This window comes from Antechinus flavipes, chromosome 2 (assembly GCF_016432865.1).
Source record: "Antechinus flavipes isolate AdamAnt ecotype Samford, QLD, Australia chromosome 2, AdamAnt_v2, whole genome shotgun sequence".
Taxonomy (NCBI): domain Eukaryota; kingdom Metazoa; phylum Chordata; class Mammalia; order Dasyuromorphia; family Dasyuridae; genus Antechinus; species Antechinus flavipes.
Window position 1 is genome coordinate 44559647 of NC_067399.1, and position 12262 is coordinate 44571908.

Genomic DNA, 12262 nt, shown 5'->3' on the forward strand with positions numbered 1-12262 from the left:
GCCTTCTTTTCCCCACATGCAAAATGCATTGGAAAATCCTCAAAGGAGGAAAAGAATGAAATTCTGTAAGTTACTTAGATCAAGGTGGTTCTTCACCTGGGATCCATGAACTTAGTTTTAAGATTTTTTTGTAACTACTTAAATATAATTAGTTTTATTCATTTATGTAGGTTTATTCATTTAAAAACACGATTCTGAGAAGAGATTCATCATAGGATTCACCAGATTGCTCAAAGGGGCTAGAATGCACCCCCCAAAAGTTAAGAAACTCTGACTTGGAGAGAGAATACTTAGATAAATGAAAGCCCCCTAATAGGGCTCCATGAAGCCTACTTTATAATGGAGTTACTTAAGTGAGATATGATAATTTTCTTGAAGAATTTGAAAGATCATTACATGGAAGAAAGATTAAACTTGTTCTCTTTGGTCCCTGAGGTTAGCTCTTAGAATCTCTGGGCAAAAGTTGCAAAGAGGCAAATTTTAGACTTTATGAAAAGAAAAGCTTCTTTCTACTCCCCTAACAATCTACTCCCCAGAGTGGAATGGGTTGCCTCAAGAAGTAGTGGATTCCTTCCTTGTGATTCTGGTTCATTCAAATATCAATCAAAAAGAAAGCATGTCCCTGCTTTTCCCGGAGTGTTCCAAACATAAGTCAACTGGGCCGCCCTTAAAATTGGCAAATTCATATCTATGAGACCAAAGCAATTTACAGAAAAAGGAAAAAAAAACCTAATTGGTTCTTAGAAAAACAAAAGTCAAAATATTTATTCTGGTAAATCTAAAGTTGTTGGTTTCTTGGTAATACTGAAGTCACTTAATCAGCCAGCAATTATTAAGGGCCTATTATGTGCCAGCCACTGAGCTAGCCCCAAACCAATATATGGACACAGACCTATTGGCATGTTATGGCTTACTCTTTGTAAAGGATCCATGACAGCTGAGACACTGTAATTACTACAGAGGATGTCGTTCTTGACTGGGAGGACTAGAATGGAACCACACTGAATAGAATAATTGCTGCCAGGTCATTGTCCCTCAGTTTTCTCCAGGAAAACCTAAGGGCCCCACTTGGGTTTACAGAGATCAAAGAGCAAATAGTCTCAGCACAGGATTTTGGCAATATGTCCTGCAAATAGTGAGGCTGACGCAGGACTGGCAGTAGGATGGATGAGGGCAGCGGTCACTGTACCAGACAGGTCATCATACCCGACGCTCCCTAATTTCTGTTCCAACTAAGAATAAGAAAGAAAAACAGGCAAAACAAACAGATCTGTGCTAGCACCACCTTTCTCCTACCTGCCCCTACATACAAGGAACTCACAGAGAAAGAGATGATATTGGGATGCCTACTTTTCCATTCTTAACTACAGAGACCAAGTAGCCCTTGAAGTCAATCATCCCAGAGCCCTCAGCAAAATGAACACCTGTCATAAATGGCTCTTTAATCAGCCTGTCCAGCCTGTTTCTAGTGCAAACACAAAATTTCTGCAATAGTGCTATTAGTGCCTTCTCTCTGAAACTATCTTCTATTTATACTGTCTATAGTTTGTGCATAGTTATTTACATGGTGGCTCTCTCTTTGAAAATAAAAAAGTGTTTTGTTTCCCTTTGTATTCCCAGTGCTGACACAAAGTTTGGCACATATTGATTCATAAATCCTTGTTGATTGTCAGGCTGATTAAATATTCATTCTCGTTTTTTCCTGTGAGATGTGTCAGAAATTTCAGAACCTCAGAATGAATACATCAAGTCAATAACAATAAAAATGAATGTGTCATAAAAAATGGAGAGCCACAAAAATAAAGAATCATAAAGAATCTGATTCCTTATAAAAATGTACACATACTATACCTGTGTAGTATAGTCTCAGATACCTACTATCCCTGTGTACTTGGACATAGCAGTTTCCTCAACTATAAGATGGAGATAATATCCTGCTTGGCGGTCCACTCTCCTTCTTGAAAAGGACCAAAATGATATCACTATGTTGTGTATCTATCAAATGTCTGATCAATGTAGCCGATCAGACCAATATGAGCTTGGAATGCATTGCCATAGCCTTGGCTCAAATAGTCCATAATGAACATCTGCTGTGGATTCTCTAACTTTGTGTGTCTTGCATTTCTTCTGACTTAATTTGATCCTGTTTTGTTCATAACACACAGCATCTTCTCTCCTTAAAATAGTCTTTTCAACAACTATACATTTGGCATTCAAATAATGTGGCCAGCCCAACAGAGTTGTGTTCTCTGCTGCAGTATTTGAATGCTTGGCAGTTTAGTTCAAAAAAAGGATCTCAATATCTGGTATTTTATCCTTCTAGGTGATCGTTGTGAAAATCAAATGAGGTAATATTTGTAAAGCACTGCCTCGATGCTTTGAACATATCGGTATACATAAATGCTAGCTATTATTATTATTAATATCGGTAGCTTTATTACAAAAATAATTATAGTAGTCATATTATGTTATAAAATTTTCAAAACACTTTTGTGCAAATATGCAAAACACATCTGATCTTCACAACATCCTTGGGAGATAAATGTTATTATTTTCCCAGTTTTATAGATGAAAAAACTGAAGCAGACATAGGTGAAGTGACTTGCCCATACTCACATAGCATGTGAACTCAGATCCTCCTGACTAGGTCCAGCACTCTATCCACTGCATTATTTAACTGCCTCATACATAGTAGAGGTATATAGTATATGTGGGTAATATTACTCATCTACTTTCTTCCTCTACATACCTATTCTGCCAGACAGGAAAAGCAACATAGTGTAATAGTTAAAGTGCCAGAGGCAAGGAGACTTTGACTTAAATCCTGTCTTAAGACACTAACTGAGCAACTCTGGGTAAATCACCAACCCTCTGTCTTTAGAATCATGATCCATAAAATGGGAGATCTGGAGTTGATGGCTTCTATGCTCTAAATGACAGTCCTAAATATCAGTGATCTTCTGAACTTAGGAAAGAAGGTCTAGCCCAGCTAAGAGAGACTATACATATATACATACATATATGTGTGTGTGTGTGATACATAATACTATACATACTATAGAGAGAGACCTTATACTATTATATAGTATATAATATAAAACATCTTATATTATACATACTATATAAAAAGACCTTTACTACTTATATGCTATATATGAGAGATGTTACATTATACATACTAGAGAGGGAAAGAGAGTGTAACAGGGTCGTCAATAACAGAAATTATCAATAGCAAGGTATTTGTCCAAACAGCATAGCTGTACTGCCTTGTTCCTGTCACGTGCATTCTCCATCAAGATTATCCTAAATCTATCTAGAGTATGTCTTTCATTCATTGTTAAGGAGATGGTGAGCCAACGCCAAGAGCAGAGCCTTCACAGAGAGTAGGTCTCAAGTAATACTTCCCCATTCATGGACCTACTCAATACTGGCTCTCTTCTTTCCAGTACTTGGTTCCTTTTCTATTAGTTATTCTTTCCCTCTTCTCTTCAGCCAACATTTATTAAATGCCCATGTGCATCAGTTGAGTCTCCCCTTTTCAATTTATCCTCCACATGGTCTCCAAATGATTTTCCTAAATCACAGCCTGACCATGTCACTTACCTACTCAATAAACTTCATTGTCTCCTAATGACTTTTAGAACTAAGAATGAATTCTTCTATTTAGAATGTTAAACTCTTTACAAGCCGACTCTTAACTTAGTCAGTTTTGTTATATGTTCTTCTTCTTCATATATTCTTTAGTTCAACCAAACTGACTTTCTTTGGTCTTCAGGCTCTCATCTCTGTCAATCTGTACTGGCTGTCTTTCACTCTGTTCTCTACTTTTTAGAAGCTCTTGTCTCCATCAAGGCTCAGCTCAGGCTTCCATCTTCTCCATAAAACCTTCCTTCCTTCCTTATCTCTCCTAGTGCTATTGCCTCACCCCCATTAACTTGCATTGATTTTGTTTATATTTGTATATATTTGCATATGTACATGTCTCCCCAGATAAACTCAAGTTCCTTTAATAAAGATATTTTTTATTTTTTTCTCTTTTATCTCTAGCACCTAGTACCTTACCTAGATTCCGTAGATGCTTAATAAGTGCTTATAGATTGATTGATGTAAGTTTTATCTCACCAACAAGAACTTGAGTATTATGCTTTTCTGTATATCTCCATAGTATCAAGCATATTATTGTATACATACATAAATGCATAGATAAATGTGCTATTTGATCTTGACATTACATGTACACAAAGAAGTGACTATTTTCACCCTATTTCAAAAGTTGAATCAAAGAAAACCATTAATGTTGCCTGTCTTGAAAAGGGGGATAATTAGGAATTTGGGAGGGGAAGATTGAGTTAGCAGTGGCTAACCAAATAACCCCAGGCTGAAGTCACAAGGAGGATGGAGATTTTTGTGAATCCCTGTCCTATAAGTCTTCAAAGTTGACTCTGGGATCTTTCCTCTGGAGTTGCCTAGCACTTAGGCCAGTGACTAGAGCACAGTTGGTATTTCATGCTTGCTAATTTGATTTTTCAAACTCACGTCCACTTACCAATCTTCTCACAGAAAAACTAGATTCTTCAGGACTCCAGTTCAACCCAGACTTTAGATTCCAAGAAAACCTTCATTCTATTTTTGGTCCTAGTCTAAAAGGCTTCCCCTAATAATGGGGGAAAAGTAGAAAGAGCTACTTGTGTACAAACACGAATCAGGTACAGAACAAGGTTTATTCCTGTTGAGGAAAAAATAAGGCTCTGCAACAAGGAATCATAAAATGATTAGATTAGTCTCTAATAATTCATGATTATTAGTTCAATCAGTCGAAAGTGTGATATTCAATTATCTCTGAAACGCAAAGTTTCCTTGACAGCATGACTCTTTGTTCCAGTGGTTTTTCTCTGTCCCTTTGTCTCTTCCCTGCTCTCTCCCTTTCATTCTCATTCTCTCTCTCTCTCTGTCTCTCTTTGTGTCTCTGTCTCTGTCTCTCTCAACAATAGGCAATTCTTTCCCTTTCTACCTATCTATTTCTACTGGTGCTACCCCAGCTGCTCTGCTTCTATTCAATTGCCTAATAAAGAGAAAAGCTCAGGGCAACTAGGTGGTTCAGTGGATAAAGCACCAGCTTTGAAGTCAGGAGGACCTAAGCTCAAATCTGGTCTCAGACACTTAACACTTCTTTGGCAAGTTACTTGACCCCAATTGCGAGAGAGAGAGAGAGAGAGAGAGAGAGAGAGAGAGAGAGAGAGAGAGAGAGAGAGAGAGAGAGAGAGAGAATAGCAAAAGAGTAGCAAAAGAAAGAAGACATAAGTGGGAGGTAATTTCATTCTAGGTATAGTCTTGTAGACACCCTACTTAATCCTTAGAAAAACTCACACTTCAAGGTTGGCAGGAGAAGAAGTAAGGAACTATCGTTTTAGTATATCTTTGGAATTCTGGCTCAGCATAATATTAAAAGATTTTTTCTACTATACAGCATGAACCTGTATTGTGAACTCTGGATTAACAAGAAAACAGAATTATCATGATCAACAGGAAGCAGCAGAAGACATCCACATATGTATGTTCTGAAATGGAAGAGGGGCAAAAGGAGAAGGATCCTTCCATCATTGACACCTCAGAAGAGACCTATCTCAAATTTCCATGTACTTTATTGGAATGCCTACCATGCATGCTTCAAGGAGTTAGATAGAGGGGAAAGGGAGAAAGGGAAGACCACACTATCAACTGAGTGTAACTTTTCTATGATTTGTTGCTCAGTCATTACAGTCACATCTGACTCTTCATGACCCCATTTGGGGTTTTCTTAGCAAAGATTCTGGGGGTAGTTTGCCATTTCCTTCTCTGTCATTTGACAGATGAAGAAATTGGGACAAACAGGGATGAACAGGCTGGCTTTTAGAAAAGCCTAGAAAAACATGAACTGAAGCAAAGTGAAGCAAGCAGATCCAGTAGAGCATTGTGTACAATTATGTGTACGTTGACACAATATCGTGTGAAGACTTGTGAATGGTTTAGCCATTCTCGGCAATACAACAGGCAGTTCTGAACTGCTTATTGTTAAATCAGTTTGGGTGGCTGGGTATTGTCCTTCATTCGCCAAGAGAACCAAAATGACAATACTGTGATAGAGTTGAATTATAGTGTATCCAGAGTGTGGTTCAGAAACCATTTAATAAAAACAAGCTGGAGAGATCTCTAGAAGCAAAGCAAAGCTTATTATTTGTTCTCACGAGAATCGGGTGTCCCACCCATCCAGCAGACAATCTAAGAGAGGAAGCACCATAGCGGGCAGGGTCAACGCTTTTAATCCCTAACACAAATTCCCCCTCCCACCACTGACCCTCATCCTTATTGGCTGAGGATCTTACATTCTAAACACGGGAACTACCCGAGAAATTGAACTTGACCAATAAATACATAGTTGCCCATATTTGGTTGAAATAGGGAGGATAACAAGAAGGGGACTTAAGTATGTCCTTAGGGGGATAACAGGGACGGGGCTTTAAGTATGCCTTTAGGAGAATAGCAGGGAGGAGACACTTTAAGTCCTTGACTTAATGCTTAAAGTCCTTCAGACCTACTCAAACTTTGAAATAGATGAAGCCTTACTCGATTTTCACAACTGTCTTGAAAGATCTCACCTTATCTTGTTCAAGACCACTATGAGCTTGAAATGTTCTGCCAGAGGATGGACACAAACAGTCCTTATGAACTAATTCAACTATGCTTTGACTTCTTCTTCTTCTTCTTCTTCTTCTTCTTCTTCTTCTTCTTCTTCTTCTTCTTCTTCTTCTTCTTCTTCTTCTTCTTCTTCTTCTTCTTCTTCTTCTTCTGCTTCTTCTTCTGCTTCTTCTGCTTCTTCTTCTTCTTCTTCTTCTTCTTCTGCTTCTGCTTCTTCTTCTTCTTCTTCTTCTTCTTCTTCTTCTTCTGCTTCTTCTTCTTCTTCTTCTTCTTCTTCTTCTTCTTCTTCTCTTCTTCTTCTTCTTCTGCTTCTGCTTCTTCTTCTTCTGCTTCTTCTTCTTCTGCTTCTTCTGCTTCTGCTTCTTCTTCTTCTTCTTCTTCTTCTGCTTCTTCTTCTTCTTCTTCTTCTTCTTCTTCTTCTTCTTCTTCTTCTTCTTCTTCTGCTTCTGCTTCTTCTTCTGCTTCTTCTGCTTCTTCTTCTTCTTCTTCTTCTTCTTCTTCTTCTTCTGCTTCTTCTTCTGCTTCTTCTTCTGCTTCTTCTTCTGCTTCTTCTTCTGCTTCTTCTTCTTCTTGCTTCTTCTTCTTCTTCTTCTTCTTCTTCTTCTTCTTCTTCTTCTTCTTCTTCTTCTTCTTCTTCTTCTTCTGCTTCTTCTTCTGCTTCTTCTTCTGCTTCTTCTTCTGCTTCTTCTGCTTCTTCTTCTTCTTCTTCTTCTTCTGCTTCTGCTTCTTCTTCTTCTTCTTCTTCTTCTTCTTCTTCTTCTTCTGCTTCTTCTTCTTCTTCTTCTTCTTCTTCTTCTTCTTCTTCTTCTTCTTCTTCTGCTTCTGCTTCTTCTTCTTCTGCTTCTGCTTCTTCTGCTTCTTCTGCTTCTGCTTCTTCTTCTCTTCTTCTTCTTTTCTTCTGCTTCTTCTTCTTCTTTCTTCTTCTTCTTCTTCTTCTTCTTCTTCTTCTTCTTCTGCTTCTGCTTCTTCTTCTGCTTCTTCTGCTTCTTCTTCTTCTGCTTCTTCTTCTTCTTCTTCTTCTGCTTCTTCTTCTGCTTCTTCTTCTGCTTCTTCTTCTGCTTCTTCTTCTGCTTCTTCTTCTTCTTCTTCTTCTTCTTCTTCTTCTTCTTCTTCTTCTTCTTCTTCTTCTTTTTGCTGAGGCGATTGGAGTTAAGTGACTTGTCCAGGATTTCAAAGCCAGAAAGTGTTAAGTGTCTGAGATCAAATTTGAACTCAGTTCCTCCTGACTTCAGGGCTGGTGTGGCCTAATTTTTTTTTTTTAAGTTTTTTTCATCAGTATCTTTTACCATTCAGTCTATTATGTTTTAAGGATTTTTTTTTTATCAGTATTCTTTTTGTGCCTCCTTTACCAAAATGTTGATCCCTTTTTTCTATGATTTTCTTATCAGTCTCATTCCTTTTTTTTTTGCCGAGGCAATTGGGGTTAAGTGACTTGCCATGGGTCACACAACTAGTATTCCGTGTCTGAGGTTAGATTTGAACTCAGATTTAACTTCAGAGCTGGTGCTCTTCTCACTAGTTCAATTATTTTAGAAATCTTTTTGAGCACTTCCAGAAATTTTGGAGGGAGTTTGAGAATAGTTCCCATTTTTATTTGAGGCTTATATAACAATTTTGACTTTGTTATCTTCTTCTGAGTTTGTATTTTGATCATAATAACTTTCTATGGTCAGATCCTTTTTTTGTTGTTGTTGCTTTTTCATTTTCCCAGCTTATTTCTTGACTTTTAACTTTATGTTAAAGTTGAATTCTGCTCCTGACTTGAAGTAAGTACTGTACCAAGCATCAGGTTTTTTTGGTACAGCTGTGCTCTGGGTGTCTATAAGTTTTCAGTTCTTCCAGAGTAATATAACTTAAGAAAATGTGTTCATTCTTCATTTCTAGAAGAGAACCAATGTCATCATGGGATGATGACTTAACTTGCCTTGAATTGAACTTAAGGGAAGGCAACTTTACATAAAGTAGTCAGGTTCACTCTGTCTTCCAGAGTCATTAAAATCCAAAGGCACGACAAAACTCAAGATGGCTGGCAATGGTCCAGGATGCAATAGACATCTTTGCCATTTTTGATGTCTGACCAAGTTTTAAGCATTCTACAATAATTGCATTAGCTGCCCTCATGGCTGTTGGAACAAATTGTTCTCCTCCACCAATTCCACTGGAGGAAATCTACACATGCTTGGAGTAGAAATTCCCTACTTTGGGACTTGTCAGTTATTCTGAACCTGCTTTAGCCTATATATAGAAATGGTTTTACTGGGGTGTGACCACTATAAATGATACAGCTTTTTGGAACCGTATGTGAGAGTTGAGTAACAAGTGGGCACTAAAGGTGGGTGAGTAGCCCTGAAAAGGGCTCCCAAATCCTCATACAAGAGGTCCTAGTCCTTCCTAAATACCCATATAACCCAATCAACTACACTAGAAACCTGAATGAGAGTAATAATTATCTCTTCCACATCAGAGGGTTTAAGGGTGTATTGCCCCAACAATCTGGAAAATCTGCATAAAATTTCTTGGCCCTCCCTTCATACCACAGAAGTAGTCTGATTTTTTTTCTTTTTTTTTTTTTTTATGGTGTGTTTATAGTACCTTATTGTAAAATTTGGGTTAAATATTTGATTATAGGCTATGTGTCCTATGCCGACCTTCACATGTCATCTGCAGCTTCTGCAAAACTCCCCTTCTCCATGGGAAGATGGCAGAGTAGATTGGTAAATTTCAAGCTCTCCAGATTTCCCAAATAAATAACAAATTTGCACCTCAAGACTGACATAGAGTGGTGAAAAATCTAGAAGATTTGGGACAGAACAGAGCATCTTCAAGAACAAGCAGAAATCTGAAGATAAACAAGTCAGATTAACCCAAATGAACAGCCAAAACCTCCAGGCTAGCTCCACAGAAACACCAAGTAGGAAGCCTTGGGGCTAGATGTGGCTAGAGCCTCAGCAGAAAAAATAAAAACTTTTACTTCCTGGAGTGTTTTGGTGTCTGAGTCCAGGTCCAACTGTGCTGCAAAGATGAGGCCCTAGGTGAAAAGGAACCAGCAGCCCTGAGTGCAGGGGTAGAAGGGCAGGGATGCGGCTGGCTGCAGACATTTGCTGGAGGGGGGAAGCTCTTGGTTTGGGGTTCTAGGTCAGAGGAGAAAGCTAAAGGGAAGCTAGAAGAACCATCTCCCCATCCTAGGATTAGAGGTGCTTACACTAACACCTCTTTTTTTTTTTTTTTAAATGAACCACTAAAGAAAAACCCCATCATAGAAATTTACTATGTGAACAGGCAACACCAGGATTCATCTTCAGAGGAGGAGAGTAGGACACTGATTATTACTTGATCTGAAACTAAGGCTGCCTCCAGAAAACTTCTCCAAGAAATCTACTCCCAGAGAGAACCATTATATTTTAAAAAAGAGAACACCACAATATCCAGCAAAAATATCTATAATATTGAATGAGAAAAGAATGGACATTCAACGTACTTGCAGATTTTCAGGACTTGTCTCCTCCAAACCCTAACTTAATAGGAAATTTAACATATAAGAGCCAATATCAAAAATCAGTTTCAAAGAACTCAACATGGACAATTTTTTTTATATATATGAGAAATATATACCATATGTTTAAGAGTTTACTTCAATCTCTGTTGAATTGGAAAAATTTGGGGGGAGTGTTGTTGAGGTCTAGATTTGAGGTACCTAAATGAAATTAGGGTTAAGGTCTAGTGGCAGGTTTGGGGTACAGATTCGGCGCAAGGGGGTTTAGTAGCGGCACGAGTTCCCAATAAAAGCATTTATTGGCCCAGAGAGCTAGATCGATAAAAGAGATTTATTATTAGATAAGCAAAGTATAAGCAAAGTTAAAGTATAGGCGAAGGGAGAGATAAGGAGGGCACTGGACAGAGGGTCCAGTGGACAGAGGGTCCTCACATGGCAGCCATGTTTGGAATCTCTGCCAAGAGAGGTTCCCAGCGTGGCCTTTTTATAATAGGAGACTTAGCTCGAGGGGCTTTCAGGTATAGCCCCAAAGTTGGCTCATATCCGGGTGGGGCTGGGAACAGGTCAGATCTTCTATTGGAATTCAAAGGGACCAGGATTTGTGAGTTAAAGGGCCATTTACATTATTAACTAGGAGAGGGTGGGAATCTAGAAAGAAATCTTTCCCGCATCAGTGTGAGTTTGAGTTTGGTAGAATGAATGGTTAGAGTGACTTGAGTGATTCATTGTAAATAGAATTTAGTGATCCTTTTTGAGTATCTGATGAAAAAGAGAACAATTAGAAAGTGACTGGGGATTAGCTTTGTCTTAATAACCCTTTTATGTTTTTACATTACTATCATTCCTTGATATTCAGTGGCAGCATTGAATTAAAATCTTGGGGGTGTGTGGGGGAATAGCTGTTAGAAATACTCTTGACACTGAAAATCAGATCAAAGAAAATGTATTAAAGAAGAATCTTAAGAAATCATTTTAATGTTTCTGGCCAGAAGTGGGTTCCACTCCTCTTCGGGAAGAGGGGCCACAGAAGTGGGAGAAGCTTTATACTTGTAAATTTGGCATAGCCTCTCCCTTTAGAAAATGGATCGGTCCATTCCCTTCTGGGTTACAATCTTTGTGATACTCCCACTATGTTTCTCCTAAATATATATAAACATGTTTCCCCTCCCTTATCATACATCTCATATTCAAAAATGGCAGAAAACTCCTCCTGCAGGGTGTGTTGTTTAATATTCTATTAGCCTATTAAGCCGGCAAAATAGTGATTTGGTCAAATGATTAGATCATTGACCCCAACTAGTTTGGGTTGGATGAGCTACTATTTTAAGTTTATGGTTTTCTGAAAACCATAACACCCTTTCTGATTGGCAAAATCTACTTGTGCCTTTCTAACTCCCCAATTCCTTATTTGCTCAAGGCTTCTATTGATCACTTAATTGTTCTATGGAATCTTAACTTTCCTTAACTTCTCACATTCTGAAAACCACTTGGTCAGTGGTACCCACTATCCTACACTATCTCGAAGCTTGCAACACTGCTGCAACTTTTCAGCCTTTTTCACATAGCTCATGGGTGACCCATCTGATAATATATATTCACAGTCCCTTGACTCTAAAGAGAAAAGATTTGTTTCATCATCTGTTCTATGGGACTATTACTGGTTTTTCAGTTTCTCAGAATTCAATGTTCTTCTAGCAATCTTTTCACTTACATAGATATGGACATTTTGTAAATCTTTCTAGTTCTACTTAGTTTCACTCTGTATTAGTTCATACAAATCTTTCCATGTTTTTCTGAATTACTCAGTCATCCATTTCTTAATGCACCAGGATATAGGTTACAACCAATAGCTGTTTTGTTAGATATGAAAAGAAGTAAAGATCCCAGGCACCTTGCTCCAAGAGAGCTGGGTTTTCCCAAAAAAAGGAGGGAGGAGGAGATGGGATTGTGTTTTTATAGACTATAAACTACCCCATACTCTTCTCTCTACTATTACCCAGTATTAGGGACAAAATTGAAAGAGTTGAATGCCTTGTGAAATTGGTAGATAGTACTTCAGAAGACAAAATTCCAGATATCAAGGATAAGATTAGA